Source organism: Pleurodeles waltl, chromosome 3_1, assembly GCF_031143425.1.
Source record: "Pleurodeles waltl isolate 20211129_DDA chromosome 3_1, aPleWal1.hap1.20221129, whole genome shotgun sequence".
Taxonomy (NCBI): domain Eukaryota; kingdom Metazoa; phylum Chordata; class Amphibia; order Caudata; family Salamandridae; genus Pleurodeles; species Pleurodeles waltl.
In genome coordinates, this window is record NC_090440.1 from 17,059,090 (window position 1) to 17,084,721 (window position 25,632).

A 25,632-nucleotide genomic window follows, 5' to 3' on the forward strand; every position below is an offset into this window, starting at 1 on the left:
GATAACTCCAACCCAGCCAACAGGGCTTGACTCACTTCAAAGGGTGATAACTCCACCCCCCAGCCACCAGGGCTTGGCTCACTTCAAAGGGTGATAACTCCACCCCCCAGCCACCAGGGCTTGACTCACTTCAAAGGGTGATAACTCCACACCCCAGCCACCAGGGCTTGGCTCACTTCAAAGGGTGACAAATCCACCCCCCAGCCACCAGGGCTTGACTCACTTCAAAGGGTGGTAACTTCACACCCTAGCCACCAGGGCTTGACTCACTTCAAAGGGTGACAATTCCACACACCAGCCCCCAGGGCTTGACTCACTTCAAACTACACACACCAGCCACCAGGGCTTCACTCACTTCAAAGGGTGATATCTCCACACCCAGCCCCTAGGGCTTGACTCACTTCAAAGGCTGATACCTCCACACCCAGCTACCAGGGCTTGACTCACTTCAAAAGGTGATACCTCCCCACCCAGCCACCAGGGCTTGACTCACTTCAAAGGGTGATAACTCCACCCCCCAGCCACCAGGGCTTGACTCACTTCAAACTCCACACCCCAGCCACCAGGGCTTGACTCACTTCAAAGGGTGATAACTCCACACCCCAGCCACCAGGGCTTGACTCACTTCAAACTCCACACACCAGCCATCAGGGCTTGACTCACTTCAAAGGGTGATAACTTCACACCCAGCCACCAGGGCTTGACTCACTTCAAAGGGTGATAACTCCACACCCCAGCAACAAGGGCTTGACTCACTTCAAACTCCACACACCAGTCACCAGGGCTTGACTCACTTCAAACTCCACAAACCAGCCATCAGTGCTTGACTCACTTCAAAGGGTGATAACTTCACACCCAGCCACCAAGGCTTGACTCACTTCAAAGGGTGATAACCCCACACCCCAGCAACCAGGGCTTGACTCACTTCAAACTCCACACAACAGCCACCGGGGCTTGACTCACTTCAAACTCCACACACCAGTCACCAGGGCTTGACTCACTTCAAACTCCACACACCAGCCATCAGGGCTTGACTCACTTCAAAGGGTGATAACTTCACACCCAGCCACCAAGGCTTGACTCACTTCAAAGGGTGATAACCCCACACCCAAGCAAACAAGGCTTGACTCACTTCAAACTCCACACAACAGCCACCGGGGCTTGACTCACTTCAAACTCCACACACCAGTCACCAGGGCTTGACTCACTTCAAACTCCACACACCAGCCATCAGGGCTTGACTCACTTCAAAGGGTGATAACTTCCCACCCAGCCACCAGGGCTTGACTCACTTCAAAGGGTGATAACTCCACACCCCAGCAACAAGGGCTTGACTCACTTCAAACTCCACACAACAGCCACCAGGGCTTGACTCACTTCAAACTCCACACACCAGTCACCAGGGCTTGACTCACTTCAAAGGCTGACAATTCCACACACCAGCCAGCCCCCAGGGCTTGACTCACTTCAAACTTTACACACCAGCCCCCAGGCCTTGACTCACTTCTAAGGCTGATACCTCCACACCCAGCCACCAGGGCTTGACTCACTTCAAAGGCTGACAACTCCACAGCCAGCCAGCAGGGCTTGACTCACTTCAAAGGGTGATAATTCCACCCCCCAGCAACCAGGGCTTGATTTACTTCAAAGAGTGATAACTTCAACCCAGCCATCAGGGCTTTACTCACTTCAAAGGGTGATTCCTCCACACCCAGCCCCCAGGGCTTGACTCACTTCAAAGACTGGTACCTCCACACCCAGCCACCAGGGCTTGACCCACTTCAAAGGGTGACAACTCCACACCCCAGCCACCAGGGCTTGACTCACTTCAAAGGGTGATAACTCCAACCCAGCCAACAGGGCTTGACTCACTTCAAAGGGTGATAAGTCCACACCCCAGCCACCAGGGCTTGACTCACTTCAAACTCCACACCCCAGCCACCAGGGCTTGACTCACGTCAAAGGGTGATAACTCCACACCCCAGCCACCAGCGCTTGACTCACTTCAAAGGGTGAAAACTCCACCCCCCAGCCACCAGGGCTTGGCTCACTTCAAAGGGTGACAAATCCACCCCCCAGCCACCAGGGCTTGACTCACTTCAAAGGGTGATAACTTCACACCCCAGCCACCAGGGTTGACTCACTTAAAAGGGTGACAATTCCACACACCAGCCAGCCACAGGGCTTGACTCACTTCAAAGTCTACACACCAGCCACCAGGGTTTGACTCACTTCAACGGGTGATATCTCCACAACCAGCCCCTAGGGCTTGACTCACTTCAAAGGCTGACACCTCCACACCCAGCCACCAGGGCTTGACTCACTTCAAAGGGTGATAACTACACACCCAGCCACTGGGGCTTGATTCACTTCAAAGGGTGAAAACTCCTCACCCCAGCCACCAGGGCTTGACTCACTTCACACTCCACACACCAGCCATCAGGGCTTGACTCACTTCAAAGGGTGATAACTTCACACACCAGCCCCCAGGGCTTGACTCACTTCAAACTACACACACCAGCCACCAGGGCTTGACTCACTTCAAAGGGTGATATCTCCACACCCAGCCCCTAGGGCTTGACTCACTTCAAAGCCTGATACCTCCACACCCAGCTACCAGGGCTTGACTCACTTCAAAAGGTGATAACTCCACACCCAGCCACCAGGGCTTGACTCACTTCAAAGGTTGATAACTCCACCCCCCAGCCACCAGGGCTTGACTCACTTCAAAGGGTGATAACTCCAACCCAGCCACCAGGGCTTGACTCACTTCAAAGGGTGATAACTCCATACCCCAGCCACCAGGGCTTGACTCACTTCAAACTCCACACACCAGCCATCAGGGCTTGATTCACTTCAAAGGGTGATAACTTCACACCCAGCCACCAGGGCTTGACTCACTTCAAAGGGTGATAACTCCACACCCCAGCAACAAGGGCTTGACTCACTTCAAACTCCACACAACAGCCACCAGGGCTTGACTCACTTCAAACTCCATACACCAGTCACCAGGGCTTGACTCACTTCAAAGGGTGACAATTCCACACACCAGCCCCCAGTGCTTGACTCACTTCAAAGGGTGACAACTCCACCCCCCAGCCACCAGGGCTTGACTCACTTCAAACTCCACACACCAGCCATCAGGGCTTGACTCACTTCAAAGGGTGATAACTCCATACCCCAGCCACCAGGGCTTGACTCAGTTCAAACTCCACACACCAGCCATCAGGGCTTGACTCACTTCAAAGGGTGATAACTCCAACCCAGCCACCAGGGCTTGACTCACTTCAAAGGGTGATAACTCCACACCCCAGCCACCAGGGCTTGACTCACTTCAAACTCCACACACCAGCCATCAGGGCTGGACTCACTTCAAACTCCACACACCAGCCACCAGGGCTCGACTCACTTCAAAGGGAGATAACTTCACACCCAGCCACCAGGGCTTGACTCACTTCAAAGGGTGATAACTCCACCCCCAGCCACCAGGGCTTGACTGACTTCAAACTCCACACCAGCCACCAGGGCTTGACTCACTTCAAAGGTTGATAACTCCACACCCCAACCACCAGGGCTTGACTCACTTCAAAAGGTGATGTCTCCACACTCAGCCCCCAGGCCTTTACTCACTTCTAAGGCTGATACCTCCACACCCAGCCACCAGGGCTTGACTCACATCAAAGGCTGACAACTCCACACCCAGCCAGCAGGGCTTGACTCACTTCAAAGGGTGATAACTCCACCCCCCAGCCACCAGGGCTTGATTCACTTCAAAGAGTGATAACTTCAACCCAGCCACCAGGGCTTGACTCACTTCAAAGGGTGATATCTCCACACCCAGCCCCCAGGGCTTGACTCACTTCAAAGACTGGTTCCTCCACACCCAGCCACCAGGGCTTGACCCACTTCAAAGGGTGACAACTCCACACCCCAGCCACCAGGGCTTGACTCACTTCAAAGGGTGATAACTCCAACCTAGCCAACAGGGCTTGACTCACTTCAAAGACTGGTACCTCCACACCCCAGCCACCAGGGCTTGACTCACTTCAAACTCCGCACCCCAGCCACCAGGGCTTGAGTCACTTCAAAGGGTGATAACTGCACACCCCAGCCACCAGGGCTTGACTCACTTCAAAGGGTTAAAACTCCACCCCCCAGTCACCAGGGCTTGGCTCACTTCAAAGGGTGACAAATCCACCCCCCAGCCACCAGGGCTTGACTCACTTCAAAGGGTGATAACTTCACACCCCAGCCACCAGGGCTTAATTCACTTCAAAGGGTGACAATTCCACACACCAGCCAGCCCCCAGGGCTTGACTCACTTCAAACTCTACACACCAGCCACCAGGGCTTGACTCACTTCAGCGGGTGATATCTCCACAGCCAGCCCCTAGGGCTTGACTCACTTCAAAGGCTGACACCTCCACGCCCAGCTACCAGGGCTTGACTCACTTCAAAGGGTGATAACTACACACCCAGCCACCGGGGCTTGATTCACTTCAAAGGGTGATAACTCCTCACCCCAGCCACCAGGGCTCGACTCACTTCAAACTCCACACACCAGCCATCAGGGCTTGACTCACTTCAATGGGTGATAACTTCACACACCAGCCCCCAGGGCTTGAGTCACTTCAAAGGGTGATACCTCCACACCCAGCCACCAGGGCTTGATTCACTTCAAAGGGTGATAACTCCACCCCCCAGCCACCAGGGCTTGACTCACTTCAAAGAGTGATAACTCCAACCCAGCCAACAGGGCTTGACTCACTTCAAAGGGTGATAACTCCACCCCCCAGCCACCAGGGCTTGGCTCACTTCAAAGGGTCATAATTCCACCCCCCAGCCACCAGGGCTTGACTCACTTAAAACTCCACACCCCAGGCACCAGGGCTTGACTCACTTCAAAGGGTGATAACTCCACACCCCAGCCACCAGGGCTTGACTCACTTCAATGGGTGACAACTCCACCCCCTAGCCACCAGGGCTTGGCTCACTTGAAAGGGTGACAAATCCACCCCCCAGCCACCAGGGCTTGACTCACTTCAAAGAGTGATAACTTCACACCCCAGCCACCAGGGCTTGACTCACTTCAAAGGGTGACAATTCCACACACCAGCCACCAGGGCTTGACTCACTTCAAACTCCACACACCAGTCACCAGGGCTTGACTCACTTCAAAGGGTGACAATTCCACACACCAGCCCCCAGTGCTTGACTCACTTCAAAGGGTGACAACTCCACCCCCCAGCCACCAGGGCTTGACTCACTTCAAACTCCACACACCAGCCACCAGGGCTTGACTCACTTCAAAGGGTGATAACTCCACACCCAGCCACGAGGGCTTGACTCACTTCAAACTCCACACACCAGCCACCAGGGCTTGACCCACTTCAAAGGGTGATAACTTCACACCAAACCACCAGGGCTTGACTCACTTCAAAGGGTGATAACTGCACACCCAGCCACCAGGGCTTGACTCACTTGAAAGGGTGATAACTCCACCCCCCGGCCACCAGGGCTTCACTCACTTCAAAGGCTGATAACTCCACACCTCAGCCACCAGGGCTTGACTCACTTCAAACTCCACACACCAACCACCAAGGCTTGACTCACTTCAAAGGGTGACAACTCCACACCCAGCCACCAGGGCTTGACTCACTTCAAAGGGTGATAACTCCACACCCAGCCACCAGGGGTTGACTCTCTTCAAATGGTGACAACTCCACCCCCCAGCCACCAGGGCTTGACTCACTTCAAAGGGTGATAAATCCACACCCCAGCCACCAGGGCTTGACTCACTTCAAAGGGTGACAACTCCACCCCCCAGCCACCAGGGCTTGACTCACTTCAAAGGGTGACAACTCCACCCCCCAGCAACCAGGGTTTGGCTCACTTCAAAGGGTGATAACTTCACACCCACCCACCAGGGCTTGACTCACTTCAAAGGGGGATAACTGCACACCCCACCCCAGGGCTTGACTCCAAACTCCACACACCAGCCACCAGGGCTTGACTCACTTCAAACTCCACACACCAGCCATCAGGGCTTGACTCACTTCAAAGGGTGATAACTCCAACCCAGCCACCAGGGCTTGACTCACTTCAAAGGGTGATAACTCCACACCCCAGCCACCAGGGCTTGACTCACTTTAAACTCCACACACCAGCCATCAGGGCTTGACTCACTTCAAAGGGTGATAACTCCACCCCCCAGCCACCAGGGCTTGACTCACTTCAAACTCCACACCAGCCACCAGGGCTTGACTCACTTCAAAGGTTGATAACTCCACACCCCAACCACCAGGGCTTGACTCACTTCAAAGGGTGATATCTCCACACTCAGCCCCCAGGCATTGACTCACTTCTAAGGCTGATACGTCCACACCCAGCCACCAGGGCTTGACTCACTTCAAAGGCTGACAACTCCACACCCAGCCAGCAGGGCTTGACTCACTTCAAACTCCACACCAGCCACCAGGGCTTGACTCACTTCAAAGGGTGATAACTCCACCCCCCAGCCACCAGGGCTTGATTCACTTCAAAGAGTGATAACTTCAACCCAGCCACCAGGGCTTGACTCACTTCAAATGGTGATAACTCCACACCCCAGCCGCCAGGGCTTGACTCACTTCAAACTCCATACCCTAGCCACCAGGGCTTGACTCACTTCAAAGGGTGATAACTCCACACCCCAGCCACCAGGGCTTGACTCACTTCAAAGGGTGACAACTCCACCCCCCAGCCACCAGGGCTTGACTCACTTCAAAGGGTGACAAATCCACCCCCCAGCTAGCACGGCTTAACTCACTTCAAACTCCAAACACCAGCCATCAGGGCTTGACTCACTTCAAGGGGTGATAACTTCACACCCCAGCCACCAGGGCTTGACTCACTTCAAAGGGTGACAATTCCACACACCAGCCCCCAGGGCTTGACTCACTTCAAAGGGTGATAACTCCACACCCAGCCACCAGGGCTTGATTCACTTCAAAGGGTGATAACTCCACCCCCCAGCCACCAGGGCTTGACTCACTTCAAAGAGTGATAACTCCAACCCAGCCAACAGGGCTTGACTCACTTCAAAGGGTGATAACTCCACCCCCCAGCCACCAGGGCTTGGCTCACTTCAAAGGGTGATAACTCCACCCCCCAGCCACCAGGGCTTGACTCACTTAAAACTCCACACCCCAGCCACCAGGGCTTCACTCACTTCAAAGGGTGATAACTCCACACCCCAGCCACCAGTGCTTGACTCACTTCAAAGGGTGACAACTCCACCCCCCAGCCACCAGGGCTTGGCTCACTTCAAAGGGTGACAAATCCACCCCCCAGCCACCAGGGTTTGACTCACTTCAAAGGGTGATAACTTCACACCCCAGCCACCAGGGCTTGACTCACTTCAAAGGGTGACAACTCCACACACCAGCCCCCGGGGCTTGACTCACTTCAAACTACACACACCAGCCACCAGGGCTTGACTCACTTCAAAGGGTGATATCTCCACACCCAGCCCCTAGGGCTTGACTCACTTCAAAGGCTGATACCTCCACACCCAGCTACCAGGGCTTGACTCACTTCAAAAGGTGATAACTCCACACCCAGCCACCAGGGCTTGACTCACTTCAAAGGGTGATAACTCCACCCCCTAGCCACCAGGGCTTGACTCACTTCAAAGGGTGATAACTCAAACCCAGCCACCAGGGCTTGACTCACTTCAAAGGGTGATAACTCCACACCCCAGCCACCAGGGCTTGACTCACTTCAAACTCCACACACCAGCCATCAGGGCTTGACTCACTTCAAAGGGTGATAACTTCACACCCAGCCACCAGGGCTTGACTCACTTCAAAGGGTTATAACTCCACACCCCAGCAACAAGGGCTTGACTCACTTCAAACTCCACACAACAGCCACCAGGGCTTGACTCACTTCAAACTCCACACACCAGTCACCAGGGCTTGACTCACTTCAAAGGGTGACAATTCCACACACCAGCCCCCAGTGCTTGACTCACTTCAAAGGGTGACAACTCCACCCCCCAGCCACTAGGGCTTGACTCATTTCAAACTCCACACACCGTCCACCAGGGCTTGACTCACTTCAAACTCCACACACCAGTCACCAGGGCCTGACTCAATTCAAAGGGTGACAATTCCACACACCAGCCCCCAGGGCATGACTCACTTCAAAGCGTGACAAATCCACCCCTCAGCCACCAGGGCTTGACTCACTTCAAAGGGTGACAACTCCACCCCCCAGCCACCAGGGCTTGACTCACTTCAAACTCCACACACCAGCCACCAGGGCTTGACTAATTTCAAAGGGTGATAACTTCACACCCAGCCACCAGGGCTTGACTCACTTCAAAGGGCGATAACTCCACACCCCAGCCACCAGGGCTTGACTCACTTCAAACTCCACACCCCAGCCACCAGGGCTTGACTCACTTCAAAGGGTGATAACTCCACACCCCAGCCACCAGGGCTTGACTCAATTCAAAGGGTGACAACTCCACACCCAGCCAGCAGGGCTTGACTCACTTCAAAGGGTGATAACTCCACCCCCCAGCCACCAGGGCTTGACTCACTTCAAAGAGTGATAACTTCAACCCAGCCACCAGGGCTTGACTCACTTCAAAGGGTGATAACTCCACACCCCAGCCACCAGGGCTTGACTCACTTCAAACTCCACACACCAGCCATCAGGGCTTGACTCACTTCAAAGGGTGATAACTTCACACCCAGCCACCAGGGCTTGACTCACTTCAAACTCCACACACCAGCCACCAGGGCTTGACTCACTTCAAAGGGTGATATCTCCACACCCAGCCCCCAGGGCTTGACTCACTTCAAAGACTGGTACCTCCACACCCTGCCACCAGGGCTTGACCCACTTCAAAGGGTGACAACTCCACACCCCAGCCACCAGGGCTTGACTCACTTCAAACTCCACACCCCAGCCACCAGGGCTTGACTCACTTGAAAGGGTGATAACTCCACACCCCAGCCACCAGGGCTTGACTCACTTCAAAGGGTGAAAACTCCACCCCCCAGCCACCAGGGCTTGGCTCACTTCAAAGGGTGACAAATCCACCCCCCAGCCACCAGGGCTTGACTCACTTCAAAGGGTGATAACTTCACACCCCAGCCACCAGGGCTTGACTCACTTCAAAGGCTGACAATTCCACACACCAGCCAGCCCCCAGGGCTTGACTCACTTCAAACTTTACACACCAGCCACCAGGGCTTGACTCACTTCAACGGGTGATATCTCCACAACCAGCCCCTAGGGCTTGACTCACTTCAAAGGCTGACACCTCAACACCCAGCCACCAGGGATTGACTCACTTCAAAGGGTGATAACTACACACCCAGCCAACAGGGCTTGATTCACTTCAAAGGGTGATAACTCCTCACCCCAGCCACCAGGGCTTTACTCACTTCAAACTCCACACACCAACCATCAGGGCTTGACTCACTTCAAAGGGTGATAACTTCACACACCAGCCCCCAGGGCTTGACTCACTTCCAAGGGTGATAACTCCACACCCAGCCACCAGGGCTTGATTCACTTCAAAGGGTGATAACTCCACCCCCCAGCCACCAGGGCTTGACTCACTTCAAAGAGTGTTAACTCCAACCCAGCCAACAAGGCTTGACTCACTTCAAAGGGTGATAACTCCACCCCCAGCCACCAGGGTTTGACTCACTTCAAAGGGTGATAACTCCACACCCCAGCCACCAGGGCTTGACTCACTTCAAAGGGTGACAACTCCACCCCCCAGCCACCAGGGCTTGGCTCACTTCAAAGGGTGACAAATCCACCCCCCAGCCACCAGAGCTTGCCTCACTTCAAAGGCTGACACCTCCACACCCAGCCAGCAGGGCTTGACTCACCTCAAAGGGTGATAACTCCACCCCCCAGCAACAAGGGCTTGACTCACTTCAAACTCCACACACCAGCTACCAGGGCTTGACTCACTTCAAAGAGTGATAACTTCAACCCAGCCACCAGGGCTTGACTCACTTCAAAGTGTGATAACTCCACACCCCAGCCACCAGGGCTTGACTCACTTCAAAATCCACACCCCAGCCCCCAGGGCTTGACTCACTTCAAAGGGTGATAACTCCACACCCCAGCCACCAGGGCTTGACTCAATTCAAAGGGTGACAACTCCACACCCAGCCAGCAGGGCTTGACTCACTTCAAAGGGTGATAACTCCACCCCCCAGCCACCAGGGCTTGACTCACTTCAAAGAGTGATAACTTCAACCCAGCCACCAGGGCTTGACTCACTTCAAAGGGTGATAACTCCACACCCCAGCCACCAGGGCTTGACTCACTTCAAACTCCACACACCAGCCATCAGGGCTTGACTCACTTCAAAGGGTGATAACTTCACACCCAGCCACCAGGGCTTGACTCACTTCAAACTCCACACACCAGCCACCAGGGCTTGACTCACTTCAAACTCCACATACCAGCCACCAGTGCTTGACTCACTTCAAAGGGTGATATCTCCACACCCAGCCCCCAGGGCTTGACTCACTTCAAAGACTGGTACCTCCACACCCAGCCACCAGGGCTTGACCCACTTCTAAGGGCGATAACTCCACACCCCAGCCACCAGGGCTTGACTCACTTCAAACTCCACACCCCAGCCACCAGGGCTTGACTCACTTCAAAGGGTGATAACTCCACACCCCAGCCACCAGGGCTTGACTCAATTCAAAGGGTGACAACTCCACACCCAGCCAGCAGGGCTTGACTCACTTCAAAGGGTGATAACTCCACCCCCCAGCCACCAGGGCTTGACTCACTTCAAAGAGTGATAACTTCAACCCAGCCACCAGGGCTTGACTCACTTCAAAGGGTGATAACTCCACACCCCAGCCACCAGGGCTTGACTCACTTCAAACTCCACACACCAGCCATCAGGGCTTGACTCACTTCAAAGGGTGATAACTTCACACCCAGCCACCAGGGCTTGACTCACTTCAAACTCCACACACCAGCCACCAGGGCTTGACTCACTTCAAACTCCACACACCAGCCACCAGTGCTTGACTCACTTCAAAGGGTGATATCTCCACACCCAGCCCCCAGGGCTTGACTCACTTCAAAGACTGGTACCTCCACACCCAGCCACCAGGGCTTGACCCACTTTAAAGGGTGACAACTCCACACCCCAGCCACCAGGGCTTGACTCACTTCAAACTCCACACCCCAGCCACCAGGGCTTGACTCACTTCAAAGGGTGATAACTCCACACCCCAGCCACCAGGGCTTGACTCACTTCAAAGGGTGAAAACTCCACCCCCCATCCACCAGGGCTTGGCTCACTTCAAAGGGTGACAAATCCACCGCCCAGCCACCAGGGCTTGACTCACTTCAAAGGGTGATAACTTCACACCCCAGCCACCAGGGCTTGACTCACTTCAAAGGCTGACAATTCCACACACCAGCCAGCCCCCAGGGCTTGACTCACTTCAAACTTTACACACCAGCCACCAGGGCTTGATTCACTTCAACGGGTGATATCTCCACAACCAGCCCCTAGGGCTTGACTCACTTCAAAGGCTGACACCTCCACACCCAGCCACCAGGGCTTGACTCACTTCAAAGGGTGATAACTACACACCCAGCCACTGGGGCTTGATTCACTTCAAAGGGTGATAACTCCTCACCCCAGCCACCAGGGCTTGACTCACTTCAAACTACACACACCAGCCATCAGGGCTTGACTCACTTCAAAGGGTGATAACTTCACCCACCAGCCCCCAGGGCTTGACTCACTTCAAAGGGTGATAACTCCACACCCAGCCACCAGGGCTTGATTCACTTCAAAGGGTGATAACTCCACCCCCCAGCCACCAGGGCTTGATTCACTTCAAAGAGTGATAACTCCAACCCAGCCAACAGGGCTTGACTCACTTCAAAGGGTGATAACTCCACCCCCCAGCCACCAGGGCTTGGCTCACTTCAAAGGGTGATAACTCCACCCCCCAGCCACCAGGGCTTGACTCACTTCAAAGGGTGATAACTCCACACCCCAGCCACCAGGGCTTGGCTCACTTCAAAGGGTGACAAATCCACCCCCCAGCCACCAGGGCTTGACTCACTTCAAAGGGTGGTAACTTCACACCCTAGCCACCAGGGCTTGACTCACTTCAAAGGGTGACAATTCCACACACCAGCCCCCAGGGCTTGACTCACTTCAAACTACACACACCAGCCACCAGGGCTTCACTCACTTCAAAGGGTGATATCTCCACACCCAGCCCCTAGGGCTTGACTCACTTCAAAGGCTGATACCTCCACACCCAGCTACCAGGGCTTGACTCACTTCAAAAGGTGATACCTCCCCACCCAGCCACCAGGGCTTGACTCACTTCAAAGGGTGATAACTCCACCCCCCAGCCACCAGGGCTTGACTCACTTCAAACTCCACACCCCAGCCACCAGGGCTTGACTCACTTCAAAGGGTGATAACTCCACACCCCAGCCACCAGGGCTTGACTCACTTCAAACTCCACACACCAGCCATCAGGGCTTGACTCACTTCAAAGGGTGATAACTTCACACCCAGCCACCAGGGCTTGACTCACTTCAAAGGGTGATAACTCCACACCCCAGCAACAAGGGCTTGACTCACTTCAAACTCCACACACCAGTCACCAGGGCTTGACTCACTTCAAACTCCACAAACCAGCCATCAGTGCTTGACTCACTTCAAAGGGTGATAACTTCACACCCAGCCACCAAGGCTTGACTCACTTCAAAGGGTGATAACCCCACACCCCAGCAACCAGGGCTTGACTCACTTCAAACTCCACACAACAGCCACCGGGGCTTGACTCACTTCAAACTCCACACACCAGTCACCAGGGCTTGACTCACTTCAAACTCCACACACCAGCCATCAGGGCTTGACTCACTTCAAAGGGTGATAACTTCACACCCAGCCACCAAGGCTTGACTCACTTCAAAGGGTGATAACCCCACACCCAAGCAAACAAGGCTTGACTCACTTCAAACTCCACACAACAGCCACCGGGGCTTGACTCACTTCAAACTCCACACACCAGTCACCAGGGCTTGACTCACTTCAAACTCCACACACCAGCCATCAGGGCTTGATTCACTTCAAAGGGTGATAACTTCACACCCAGCCACCAAGGCTTGACTCACTTCAAAGGGTGATAACTCCACACCCCAGCAACAAGGGCTTGACTCACTTCAAACTCCATACCCCAGCCACCAGGGCTTGACTCACTTCAAACTCCACACACCAGCCATCAGGGCTTGATTCACTTCAAAGGGTGATAACTTCACACCCAGCCACCAGGGCTTGACTCACTTCAAAGGGTGATAACTCCACACCCCAGCAACAAGGGCTTGACTCACTTCAAACTCCACACAACAGCCACCAGGGCTTGACTCACTTCAAACTCCATACACCAGTCACCAGGGCTTGACTCACTTCAAAGGGTGACAATTCCACACACCAGCCCCCAGTGCTTGACTCACTTCAAAGGGTGACAACTCCACCCCCCAGCCACCAGGGCTTGACTCACTTCAAACTCCACACACCAGCCACCAGGGCTTGACTCACTTCAAAGGGTGATAACTCCATACCCCAGCCACCAGGGCTTGACTCAGTTCAAACTCCACACACCAGCCATCAGGGCTTGACTCACTTCAAAGGGTGATAACTCCAACCCAGCCACCAGGGCTTGACTCACTTCAAAAGGTGATAACTCCACACCCCAGCCACCAGGGCTTGACTCACTTCAAACTCCACACACCAGCCATCAGGGCTTGACTCACTTCAAACTCCACACACCAGCCACCAGGGCTCGACTCACTTCAAAGGGTGATAACTTCACACCCAGCCACCAGGGCTTGACTCACTTCAAAGGGTGATAACTCCACCCCCAGCCACCAGGGCTTGACTGACTTCAAACTCCACACCAGCCACCAGGGCTTGACTCACTTCAAAGGTTGATAACTCCACACCCCAACCACCAGGGCTTGACTCACTTCAAAAGGTGATGTCTCCACACTCAGCCCCCAGGCATTTACTCACTTCTAAGGCTGATACCTCCACACCCAGCCACCAGGGCTTGACTCACATCAAAGGCTGACAACTCCACACCCAGCCAGCAGGGCTTGACTCACTTCAAAGGGTGATAACTCCACCCCCCAGCCACCAGGGCTTGATTCACTTCAAAGAGTGATAACTTCAACCCAGCCACCAGGGCTTGACTCACTTCAAAGGGTGATATCTCCACACCCAGCCCCCAGGGCTTGACTCACTTCAAAGACTGGTACCTCCACACCCAGCCACCAGGGCTTGACCCACTTCAAAGGGTGACAACTCCACACCCCAGCCACCAGGGCTTGACTCACTTCAAAGGGTGATAACTCCAACCTAGCCAACAGGGCTTGACTCACTTCAAAGACTGGTACCTCCACACCCCAGCCACCAGGGCTTGACTCACTTCAAACTCCACACCCCAGCCACCAGGGCTTGAGTCACTTCAAAGGGTGATAACTGCACACCCCAGCCACCAGGGCTTGACTCACTTCAAAGGGTTAAAACTCCACCCCCCAGTCACCAGGGCTTGGCTCACTTCAAAGGGTGACAAATCCACCCCCCAGCCACCAGGGCTTGACTCACTTCAAAGGGTGATAACTTCACACCCCAGCCACCAGGGCTTAATTCACTTCAAAGGGTGACAATTCCACACACCAGCCAGCCCCCAGGGCTTGACTCACTTCAAACTCTACACACCAGCCACCAGGGCTTGACTCACTTCAGCGGGTGATATCTCCACAACCAGCCCCTAGGGCTTGACTCACTTCAAAGGCTGACACCTCCACGCCCAGCTACCAGGGCTTGACTCACTTCAAAGGGTGATAACTACACACCCAGCCACCGGGGCTTGATTCACTTCAAAGGGTGATAACTCCTCACCCCAGCCACCAGGGCTCGACTCACTTCAAACTCCACACACCAGCCATCAGGGCTTGACTCACTTCAATGGGTGATAACTTCACACACCAGCCCCCAGGGCTTGAGTCACTTCAAAGGGTGATACCTCCACACCCAGCCACCAGGGCTTGATTCACTTCAAACGGTGATAACTCCACCCCCCAGCCACCAGGGCTTGACTCACTTCAAAGAGTGATAACTCCAACCCAGCCAACAGGGCTTGACTCACTTCAAAGGGTGATAACTCCACCCCCCAGCCACCAGGGCTTGGCTCACTTCAAAGGGTCATAATTCCACCCCCCAGCCACCAGGGCTTGACTCACTTAAAACTCCACACCACAGGCACCAGGGCTTGACTCACTTCAAAGGGTGATAACTCCACACCCCAGCCACCAGGGCTTGACTCACTTCAATGGGTGACAACTCCACCCCCTAGCCACCAGGGCTTGGCTCACTTGAAAGGGTGACAAATCCACCCCCCAGCCACCAGGGCTTGACTCAATTCAAAGAGTGATAACTTCACACCCCAGCCACCAGGGCTTGACTCACTTCAAAGGGTGACAATTCCACACACCAGCCCCCAGGGCTTGACTCACTTCAAACTACACACACCAGCCACCAGGGCTTGACTCACTTCAAAGGGTGATATCTCCACAGCCAGCCCCTAGGGCTTGACTCACTTCAAAGGCTGATACCTCCACACCCAGCTACCAGGGCTTGACTCACTTCAAAAGGTGATAACTCCACACCCAGCCACCAGGGCTTGACTCACTTCAAAGGGTGATAACTCCACCCCCCAGCCACCAGGGCTTGACTCACTTCAAAGGGTGATAACTCCAACCCAGCCACCAGGGCTTGACTCACTTCAAAGGTGATAACTCCACACCCCAGCCACCAGGGCTTGACTTACTTCAAACTCCACACACCAGCCATCAGGGCATGACTCACTTCAAAGGGGGATAACTTCACACCCAGCCACCAGGGCTTGACTCACTTCAAAAGGGTGATAACTCCACACCCCAGCAACAAGGGCTTGACTCACTTCAAACTCCACACAACAGCCACCAGGGCTTGACTCACTTCAAACTCCACACACCAGTCACCAGGGCTTGACTCACTTCAAAGGGTGACAATTCCACACACCAGCCCCCAGTGCTTGACTCACTTCAAAGGGTGACAACTCCACCCCCCAGCCACCAGGGCTTGACTCACTTCAAACTCCACACACCAGCCACCAGGGCTTGACTCACTTCAAAGGGTGATAACTCCACACCCAGCCACGAGGGCTTGACTCACTTCAAACTCCACACACCAGCCACCAGGGCTTGACCCACTTCAAAGGGTGATAACTTCACACCAAACCACCAGGGCTTGACTCACTTCAAAGGGTGATAACTGCACACCCAGCCACCAGGGCTTGACTCACTTGAAAGGGTGATAACTCCACCCCCCGGCCACCAGGGCTTCACTCACTTCAAAGGCTGATAACTCCACACCTCAGCCACCAGGGCTTGACTCACTTCAAACTCCACACACCAACCACCAAGGCTTGACTCACTTCAAAGGGTGACAACTCCCCACCCAGCCACCAGGGCTTGACTCACTTCAAAGGGTGATAACTCCACACCCAGCCACCAGGGGTTGACTCTCTTCAAATGGTGACAACTCCACCCCCCAGCCACCAGGGCTTGACTCACTTCAAAGGGTGATAAATCCACACCCCAGCCACCAGGGCTTGACTCACTTCAAAGGGTGACAACTCCACCCCCCAGCCACCAGGGCTTGACTCACTTCAAAGGGTGACAACTCCACCCCCCAGCAACCAGGGTTTGGCTCACTTCAAAGGGTGATAACTTCACACCCACCCACCAGGGCTTGACTCACTTCAAAGGGGGATAACTGCACACCCCACCCCAGGGCTTGGCTCCAAACTCCACACACCAGCCACCAGGGCTTGACTCACTTCAAACTCCACACACCAACCATCAGGGCTTGACTCACTTCAAAGGGTGATAACTCCAACCCAGCCACCAGGGCTTGACTCACTTCAAAGGGTGATAACTCCACACCCCAGCCACCAGGGCTTGACTCACTTTAAACTCCACACACCAGCCATCAGGGCTTGACTCACTTCAAACTCCACACACCAGCCACCAGGGCTCGTCTCACTTCAAAGGGTGATAACTTCACACCCAGCCACCAGGGCTTGACTCACTTCAAAGGGTGATAACTCCACCCCCCAGCCACCAGGGCTTGACTCACTTCAAACTCCACACCAGCCACCAGGGCTTGACTCACTTCAAAGGTTGATAACTCCACACCCCAACTACCAGGGCTTGACTCACTTCAAAGGATGATATCTCCACACTCAGCCCCCAGGCATTGACTCACTTCTAAGGCTGATACGTCCACACCCAGCCACCAGGGCTTGACTCACTTCAAAGGCTGACAACTCCACACCCAGCCAGCAGGGCTTGACTCACTTCAAACTCCACACCAGCCACCAGGGCTTGACTCACTTCAAAGGGTGATAACTCCACCCCCCAGCCACCAGGGCTTGATTCACTTCAAAGAGTGATAACTTCAACCCAGCCACCAGGGCTTGACTCACTTCAAATGGTGATAACTCCACACCCCAGCCGCCAGGGCTTGACTCACTTCAAACTCCATACCCCAGCCACCAGGGCTTGACTCACTTCAAAGGGTGATAACTCCACACCCCAGCCACCAGGGCTTGACTCACTTCAAAGGGTGACAACTCCACCCCCCAGCCACCAGGGCTTGACTCACTTCAAAGGGTGACAAATCCACCCCCCAGCTAGCAGGGCTTAACTCACTTCAAACTCCAAACACCAGCCATCAGGGCTTGACTCACTTCAAAGGGTGATAACTTCACACCCCAGCCACCAGGGCTTGACTCACTTCAAAGGGTGACAATTCCACACACCAGCCCCCAGGGCTTGACTCACTTCAAAGGGTGATAACTCCACACCCAGCCACCAGGGCTTGATTCACTTCAAAGGGTGATAACTCCACCCCCCAGCCACCAGGGCTTGACTCACTTCAAAGAGTGATAACTCCAACCCAGCCAACAGGGCTTGACTCACTTCAAAGGGTGATAACTCCACCCCCCAGCCACCAGGGCTTGGCTCACTTCAAAGGGTGATAACTCCACCCCCCAGCCACCAGGGCTTGACTCACTTAAAACTCCACACCCCAGCCACCAGGGCTTCACTCACTTCAAAGGGTGATAACTCCACACCCCAGCCACCAGTGCTTGACTCACTTCAAAGGGTGACAACTCCACCCCCCAGCCACCAGGGCTTGGCTCACTTCAAAGGGTGACAAATCCACCCCCCAGCCACCAGGGTTTGACTCACTTCAAAGGGTGATAACTTCACACCCCAGCCACCAGGGCTTGACTCACTTCAAAGGGTGACAACTCCACACACCAGCCCCCGGGGCTTGACTCACTTCAAACTACACACACCAGCCACCAGGGCTTGACTCACTTCAAAGGGTGATATCTCCACACCCAGCCCCTAGGGCTTGACTCACTTCAAAGGCTGATACCTCCACACCCAGCTACCAGGGCTTGACTCACTTCAAAAGGTGATAACTCCACACCCAGCCACCAGGGCTTGACTCACTTCAAAGGGTGATAACTCCACCCCCTAGCCACCAGGGCTTGACTCACTTCAAAGGGTGATAACTCCAACCCAGCCACCAGGGCTTGACTCACTTCAAAGGGTGATAACTCCACACCCCAGCCACCAGGGCTTGACTCACTTCAAACTCCACACACCAGCCATCAGGGCTTGACTCACTTCAAAGGGTGATAACTTCACACCCAGCCACCAGGGCTTGACTCACTTCAAAGGGTTATAACTCCACACCCCAGCAACAAGGGCTTGACTCACTTCAAACTCCACACAACAGCCACCAGGGCTTGACTCACTTCAAACTCCACACACCAGTCACCAGGGCTTGACTCACTTCAAAGGGTGACAATTCCACACACCAGCCCCCAGTGCTTGACTCACTTCAAAGGGTGACAACTCCACCCCCCAGCCACTAGGGCTTGACTCATTTCAAACTCCACACACCAGCCACCAGGGCTTGACTCACTTCAAACTCCACACACCAGTCACCAGGGCCTGACTCAATTCAAAGGGTGACAATTCCACACACCAGCCCCCAGGGCATGACTCACTTCAAAGCGTGACAAATCCACCCCTCAGCCACCAGGGCTTGACTCACTTCAAAGGGTGACAACTCCACCCCCCAGCCACCAGGGCTTGACTCACTTCAAACTCCACACACCAGCCAGCAGGGCTTGACTAATTTCAAAGGGTGATAACTTCACACCCAGCCACCAGGGCTTGACTCACTTCAAACTCCACACACCAGCCACCAGGGCTTGACTCACTTCAAACTCCACACACCAACCACCAAGGCTTGACTCACTTCAAAGGGTGACAACTCCACACCCAGCCACCAGGGCTTGACTCACTTCAAAGGGTGATAACTCCACACCCAGCCCCCAGGGCTTGACTCACTTCAAAGACTGGTACCTCCACATCCAGCCACCAGGGTTTGACCCACTTCAAAGGGTGATAACTCCAACCCAGCCAACAGGGCTTGACTCACTTCAAAGGGTGATAACTCCACACCCCAACCACCAGAGCTTGACTCACTTCAAACTCCACACCCCAGCCACCAGGGCTTGACTCACTTCAAAGGCTGACACCTCCACACCCAGCCACCAGGGCTTGACTCACTTCAAAGGGTGATAACTACACACCCAGCCACCAGGGCTTGACTCACTTCAAAGGGTGACAAATCCACACACCAGCCCCCAGGGCTTGACTCACTTCAAAGGGTGACAAATCCACCCCTCAGCCACCAGGGCTTGACTCACTTCAAAGGGTGACAACTCCACCCCCCAGCTACCAGGGCTTGACTCACTTCAAACTCCACACACCAGCCACCAGGCCTTGACTCACTTCACACTCCACACACCAGTCACCAGGGCCTGACTCAATTCAAAGGGTGATAACTCCACACCCCAGCCACCAGGGCTTGACTCACTTCAAAGGGTGACAACTCCACCCCCCAGCCACCAGGGCTTGACTCACTTCAAAGGGTGACAAATCCACCCCCCAGCTACCACGGCTTGACTCACTTCAAACTCCAAACACCAGCCACCAGGGCTTGACTCACTTCAAAGGGTGATAACTTCACACCCCAGCCACCAGGGCTTAACTCACTTCAAAGGGTGACAATTCCACACACCAGCCAGCCCCCAGGGCTTGACTCACTTCAAACTCTACACACCAGCCACCAGGGCTTGACTCACTTCAGCGGGTGATATCTCCACAACCAGCCCCTAGGGCTTGACTCACTTCAAAGGCTGACACCTCCACACCCAGCTACCAGGGCTTGACTCACTTCAAAGGGTGATAACTACACACCCAGCCACCGGGGCTTGATTCACTTCAAAGGGTGATAACTCCTCACCCCAGCCACCAGGGCTCGACTCACTTCAAACTCCACACACCAGCCATCAGGGCTTGACTCACTTCAATGGGTGATAACTTCACACACCAGCCCCCAGGGCTTGAGTCACTTCAAAGGGTGATACCTCCACACCCAGCCACCAGGGCTTGATTCACTTCAAAGGGTGATAACTCCACCCCCCAGCCACCAGGGCTTGACTCACTTCAAAGAGTGATAACTCCAACCCAGCCAACAGGGCTTGACTCACTTCAAAGGGTGATAACTCCACCCCCCAGCCACCAGGGCTTGGCTCACTTCAAAGGGTCATAATTCCACCCCCCAGCCACCAGGGCTTGACTCACTTAAAACTCCACACCCCAGCCACCAGGGCTTGACTCACTTCAAAGGGTGATAACTCCACACCCCAGCCACCAGGGCTTGACTCACTTCAATGGGTGACAACTCCACCCCCTAGCCACCAGGGCTTGGCTCACTTGAAAGGGTGACAAATCCACCCCCCAGCCACCAGGGCTTGACTCACTTCAAAGAGTGATAACTTCACACCCCAGCCACCAGGGCTTGACTCACTTCAAAGGGTGACAATTCCACACACCAGCCCCCAGGGCTTGACTCACTTCAAACTACACACACCAGCCACCAGGGCTTGACTCACTTCAAAGAGTGATAACTTCACATCCCAGCCACCAGGGCTTGACTCACTTCAAAGGGTGACAATTCCACACACCAGCCCCCAGGGCTTGACTCACTTCAAACTACACGCACCAGCCACCAGGGCTTGACTCACTTCAAAGGGTGATATCTCCACAGCCAGCCCCTAGGGCTTGACTCACTTCAAAGGCTGATACCTCCACACCCAGCTACCAGGGCTTGACTCACTTCAAAAGGTGATAACTCCACACCCAGCCACCAGGGCTTGACTCACTTCAAAGGGTGATAACTCCACCCCCCAGCCACCAGGGCTTGACTCACTTCAAAGGGTGACAAATCCACCCCCCAGCCACCAGGGTTTGACTCACTTCAAAGGGTGATAACTTCACACCCCAGCCACCAGGGCTTGACTCACTTCAAAGGGTGACAACTCCACACACCAGCCCCCGGGGCTTGACTCACTTCAAACTACACACACCAGCCACCAGGGCTTGACTCACTTCAAAGGGTGATATCTCCACACCCAGCCCCTAGGGCTTGACTCACTTCAAAGGCTGATACCTCCACACCCAGCTACCAGGGCTTGACTCACTTCAAAAGGTGATAACTCCACACCCAGCCACCAGGGCTTGACTCACTTCAAAGGGTGATAACTCCACCCCCTAGCCACCAGGGCTTGACTCACTTCAAAGGGTGATAACTCCAACCCAGCCACCAGGGCTTGACTCACTTCAAAGGGTGATAACTCCACACCCCAGCCACCAGGACTTGACTCACTTCAAACTCCACACACCAGCCATCAGGGCTTGACTCACTTCAAAGGGTGATAACTTCACACCCAGCCACCAGGGCTTGACTCACTTCAAAGGGTTATAACTCCACACCCCAGCAACAAGGGCTTGACTCACTTCAAACTCCACACAACAGCCACCAGGGCTTGACTCACTTCAAACTCCACACACCAGTCACCAGGGCTTGACTCACTTCAAAGGGTGACAATTCCACACACCAGCCCCCAGTGCTTGACTCACTTCAAAGGGTGACAACTCCACCCCCCAGCCACTAGGGCTTGACTCATTTCAAACTCCACACACCAGCCACCAGGGCTTGACTCACTTCAAACTCCACACACCAGTCACCAGGGCCTGACTCAATTCAAAGGGTGACAATTCCACACACCAGCCCCCAGGGCATGACTCACTTCAAAGCGTGACAAATCCACCCCTCAGCCACCAGGGCTTGACTCACTTCAAAGAGTGATAACTTCACACCCCAGCCACCAGGGCTTGACTCACTTCAAAGGGTGACAATTCCACACACCAGCCCCCAGGGCTTGACTCACTTCAAACTACACACACCAGCCACCAGGGCTTGACTCACTTCAAAGGGTGATATCTCCACACCCAGCTCCTAGGGCTTGACTCACTTCAAAGCCTGATACCTCCACACCCAGCTACCAGGGCTTGACTCACTTCAAAAGGTGATAACTCCACACCCAGCCACCAGGGCTTGACTCACTTCAAAGGTTGATAACTCCACCCCCCAGCCACCAGGGCTTGACTCACTTCAAAGGGTGATAACTCCAACCCAGCCACCAGGGCTTGACTCACTTCAAAGGGTGATAACTCCATACCACAGCCACCAGGGCTTGACTCACTTCAAACTCCACACACCAGCCATCAGGGCTTGATTCACTTCAAAGGGTGATAACTTCACACCCAGCCACCAGGGCTTGACTCACTTCAAAGGGTGATAACTCCACACCCCAGCAACAAGGGCTTGACTCACTTCAAACTCCACACAACAGCCACCAGGGCTTGACTCACTTCAAACTCCACACACCAGTCACCAGGGCTTGACTCACTTCAAAGGGTGACAATTCCACACACCAGCCCCCAGTGCTTGACTCACTTCAAAGGGTGACAACTCCACCCCCCAGCCACCAGAGCTTGACTCACTTCAAACTCCACACACCAGCCACCAGGGCTTGACTCACTTCAAAGGGTGATAACTCCATACCCCAGCCACCAGGGCTTGACTCAGTTCAAACTCCACACACCAGCCATCAGTGCTTGACTCACTTCAAAGGGTGATAACTCAAACCCAGCCACCAGGGCTTGACTCACTTCAAAGGGTGATAACTCCACACCCCAGCCACCAGGGCTTGACTCACTTCAAACTCCACACACCAGCCATCAGGGCTTGACTCACTTCAAACTCCACACACCAGCCACCAGGGCTCGACTCACTTCAAAGGGTGATAACTTCACACACAGCCACCAGGGCTTGACTCACTTCAAAGGGTGATAACTCCACCCCCAGCCACCAGGGCTTGACTGACTTCAAACTCCACACCAGCCACCAGGGCTTGACTCACTTCAAAGGTTGATAACTCCACACCCCAACCACCAGGGCTTGACTCACTTCAAAAGGTGATGTCTCCACACTCAGCCCCCAGGCCTTTACTCACTTCTAAGGCTGATACCTCCACACCCAGCCACCAGGGCTTGACTCACATCAAAGGCTGACAACTCCACACCCAGCCAGCAGGGCTTGACTCACTTCAAAGGGTGATAACTCCACCCCCCAGCCACCAGGGCTTGATTCACTTCAAAGAGTGATAACTTCAACCCAGCCACCAGGGCTTGACTCACTTCAAAGGGTGATATCTCCACACCCAGCCCCCAGGGCTTGACTCACTTCAAAGACTGGTACCTCCACACCCAGCCACCAGGGCTTGACCCACTTCAAAGGGTGACAACTCCACACCCCAGCCACCAGGGCTTGACTCACTTCAATGGGTGATAACTCCAACCTAGCCAACAGGGCTTGACTCACTTCAAAGGGTGATAACTCCACACCCCAGCCACCAGGGCTTGACTCACTTCAAACTCCACACCCCAGCCACCAGGGCTTGAGTCACTTCAAAGGGTGATAACTGCACACCCCAGCCACCAGGGCTTGACTCACTTCAAAGGGTTAAAACTCCACCCCCCAGTCACCAGGGCTTGGCTCACTTCAAAGGGTGACAAATCCACCCCCCAGCCACCAGGGCTTGACTCACTTCAAAGGGTGATAACTTCACACCCCAGCCACCAGGGCTTAACTCACTTCAAAGGGTGACAATTCCACACACCAGCCAGCCCCCAGGGCTTGACTCACTTCAAACTCTACACACCAGCCACCAGGGCTTGACTCACTTCAGCGGGTGATATCTCCACAACCAGCCCCTAGGGCTTGACTCACTTCAAAGGCTGACACCTCCACGCCCAGCTACCAGGGCTTGACTCACTTCAAAGGGTGATAACTACACACCCAGCCACCGGGGCTTGATTCACTTCAAAGGGTGATAACTCCTCACCCCAGCCACCAGGGCTCGACTCACTTCAAACTCCACACACCAGCCATCAGGGCTTGACTCACTTCAATGGGTGATAACTTCACACACCAGCCCCCAGGGCTTGAGTCACTTCAAAGGGTGATACCTCCACACCCAGCCACCAGGGCTTGATTCACTTCAAAGGGTGATAACTCCACCCCCCAGCCACCAGGGCATGACTCACTTGAAAGAGTGATAACTCCAACCCAGCCAACAGGGATTGACTCACTTCAAAGGGTGATAACTCCACCCCCCAGCCACCAGGGCTTGGCTCACTTCAAAGGGTCATAATTCCACCCCCCAGCCACCAGGGCTTGACTCACTTAAAACTCCACACCCCAGCCACCAGGGCTTGACTCACTTCAAAGGGTGATAACTCCACACCCCAGCCACCAGGGCTTGACTCACTTCAATGGGTGACAACTCCACCCCCTAGCCACCAGGGCTTGGCTCACTTGAAAGGGTGACAAATCCACCCCCCAGCCACCAGGGCTTGACTCACTTCAAAGAGTGATAACTTCACACCCCAGCCACCAGGGCTTGACTCACTTCAAAGGGTGACAATTCTACACACCAGCCCCCAGGGCTTGACTCACTTCAAACTACACACACCAGCCACCAGGGCTTGACTCACTTCAAAGGGTGATATCTCCACAGCCAGCCCCTAGGGCTTGACTCACTTCAAAGGCTGATACCCCCACACCCAGCTACCAGGGCTTGACTCACTTCAAAAGGTGATAACTCCACACCCAGCCACCAGTCCTTGACTCACTTCAAAGGGTGATAACTCCACCCCCCAGCCACCAGGGCTTGACTCACTTCAAAGGGTGATAACTCCAACCCAGCCACCAGGGCTTGACTCACTTCAAAGGTGATAACTCCACACCCCAGCCACCAGGGCTTGACTTACTTCAAACTCCACACACCAGCCATCAGGGCATGACTCACTTCAAAGGGGGATAACTTCACACCCAGCCACCAGGGCTTGACTCACTTCAAAAGGGTGATAACTCCACACCCCAGCAACAAGGGCTTGACTCACTTCAAACTCCACACAACAGCCACCAGGGCTTGACTCACTTCAAAC